The sequence below is a fragment of the Thermobia domestica genome, chromosome 6 (assembly GCF_964235325.1).
Source record: "Thermobia domestica chromosome 6, izTheDome1.hap1.1, whole genome shotgun sequence".
Taxonomy (NCBI): Eukaryota; Metazoa; Arthropoda; class Insecta; order Zygentoma; family Lepismatidae; genus Thermobia; species Thermobia domestica.
In genome coordinates, this window is record NC_137459.1 from 267,243,874 (window position 1) to 267,246,776 (window position 2,903).

Here is a 2,903-nt window from a genome sequence, read left to right on the forward strand (position 1 = left end):
AAGTGAAATTTCAACCCAAACCATGGAAAAGCACTATGTAAAGAAATATAAAATATATATATATTTAACCGCAGTAAACGGAATATATATAAAAATTCATCCATGGCTTTTCTCACAAACCCAACCCCCCCCCCTAATAAAAGATAGGTTTATTGCATATTTTTTTGTCCGGTGTATAATCGTGGCAGATTGGTTGAAATTTCAAGGGACTTCGTGCACACTATAGCAAAGCAAAGTATATAGGAAGGAACGGCAGATATCCGATAAAACGCGGTGTTGGCGTGTGCCACCTCGGTAGTGAAAGAAGAATTTCTTTCTGTGAACACGAATTTTTCTCAACGAGATTAAATAAATAAATAATTTAATAAAAATTAAATACTTCTAAGGGAAGAACACAGCAAATGAATGAAGAGGCAGGTAAAAATTTCAGATTGAAATACAGGGCTGTGAAGTTCAAAATAAATAAACCATTATCATACTTAAAAATATGTGGTAAAAATTAAAAAGAAAACGTTGTGATAAGACCTTTGTTGTACTCTCACGAGAAGATACATACATCGTCTGGAAATTTGAATCGATAGAAAGCACACAACTGTGAGCTAAAATAACCAAATTTAATACGAAATCACCACACAAGTGTAACCTAATGAAGTTCAACAAAAGAAAGCATACGGTAAATTGTGGCGGTGATGGAGGGCGCAGTTACCGTCATATAAACTAGTCCCTCCACGCTTAAGTTTAACGAGATCGAGAAGGTAAACCATGTCGGTGATGGATGGCTTAGTTGCCGTCATACAGAGGAGCCCCTACTTATTATGAGACCCATGTTCCCCTTACTAGCACTTTTATGTATGTGTAAAGAAATAAAGATCGGCAAGTGTGAGCGAGTGGGAAAAGGCAAAGTCGGCAATTATAAGGAAATAGAAAAATGACGGCAATTATGAGCATATTGAACATTTCACATAATACACTTGTTGCACTCTCGAGAGAAGATATATATAACAACCAAATTAAGAAATCACCACATAACTGTAAACTAATGAAATTTTAAAAAAAGCATACCCTGCAAAAAGAAAGCAAATGAAGGCAGTAAGTTCCCTTTAATGATCTCGCCCATTCTTGCTGCGAGGTTCTTCTATCTCCTGTAAGACCGCTTACCCGCAAAACACGCGCGGGTCAGACACGAGTCAGACACGTGCGTGTGACAGCAATCATCAAACGAATGGCACTAAAAAGCGGCCGGAGAGGTGTACATGGTCCCCCGTACTAACTCTTTTACATATGGGGAAAAAAGTGAAGTAAAGATGGGCAAGTGTGAGTGAGTGCGAAAAAAAATAAAGTAAAAGTCGGCAATTATGAGCGAGTGCGAAAAAAGCAAAGTAAAAGTCGGCAATTATGAGCAAAAAAATAAAAGAAGTACACCACCTGAGGTGCCATAGATACCCCGTGGGTCTCGTCTGACCGACAAGACGAATCCTCCAAGCAAGGGCTAAGTCTCAACAGATCGCAGCGTGGCAACTGCTCTACCGTTCACAATACCCCGCCAGGTATCTAAGTCGTTTACAGAGGATTCCACGTCCCAACCTTGAACATCTCCTTGGTGTAACTCACAGAGATTCTAAGGATCAATATCGTCTTTACAATACATCTGCCGCAAACCATGGGTCATGTAAAGTAGGACGAGCCTACCCCTACGCTTCGCGTAGTAAGTACACTTTCAAATTAGGGACGCTAGGTACCGTTGCTTTGCCTAGATCGGATTCTACCTTAGAGGCATTCAGGTATATCACACCACCGGCCGCTCGACCGGGTATATGAAACAATTGTCCGAACCTGCGGTTCCTCTCATACTGAGCAGGATTACTATGGCAACGATCACGCATCAGTAGGGTAAAACTAACCTGTCTCACGACGGTCTAAACCCGGCTCACGTTCCCTATTAGTGGGTGAACAATCCAACGCTTGGCGAATTCTGCTTCGCAATGATAGAAAGAGCCGACATCGATGGATCAAAAACCGACGTCGCTATGAACGCTTGGCTGCCACAAGCTAGTTATCCCTGTGGTAACTTTTCTGACACCTCTTGCTGGAAACTCTCCAAGTCAAAAGGATCGATAGGCCGTGCTTTCGCAGTCCCTATGCTTACTGAACATCGGGATGAAGCCAGCTATTGCCCTTTTGCTCTACGCGAGGTTTCTGTCCTCGCTGAGCTGGCCTTAGGACACCTGCGTTATTCTTTGACAGATGTACCGCCTCATTCAAACTCCCGGCCTGACAGTGTTCTCGGATCGGATCGTCCGAGAAGATAAACTTGCCAGGCTTGGTTCAAGAATACCGTACACCGAACACGAAGAACGACGCACGCGATCCGTCTCACCGAGTAAGTAAGGAAACGATGAAAGTAGTGGTATTTCATCGGCGACCCGGTAAAGAGTCTCCCACTTATGCTACACCTCTCATGTCTCCTTACAGTATCAGACTAGAGTCAAGCTCAACAGGGTCTTCTTTCCCCGCTAATTTTTCCAAGCCCATTCCCTTGCCTGTGGTTTCGCTAGATAGTAGATAGGGACCGTGGGAATCTCGTTAATCCATTCATGCGCGTCATTAATTAGATGACGGGGCATTTGGCTATATCTGCTTTATTAAGCGTTCCCTGAATCAGGTCATGTCCCTTAAAATTACACAAATATCGATATTTTTATGATAGTTACATGCATGCAATAACAAATACATAAATACAAAACAAATGTAAAGATAATTACAAAGTGAATGGCGTACAAATATGTAAGTAATGTGTTTAACCACCATAGTCCAAATGCGCATTGGCTATTTCTATACTATTCCTTATAGCAATGAGACTAATATTTTTTAATATTTTTTTCTTCCGATATCCATATTGGACA

The 2,903-nt window shown here is 41.7% G+C and overlaps 1 pseudogene; it reads right to left on the reverse strand.

Moving 5' to 3' along the window:
• Positions 1-1,471: 1,471 nt before the first annotated feature.
• Positions 1,472-2,522, reverse strand: LOC145688712 (large subunit ribosomal RNA; annotated as a pseudogene).
• Between the last annotated feature and the right edge of the window lie 381 nt (positions 2,523-2,903).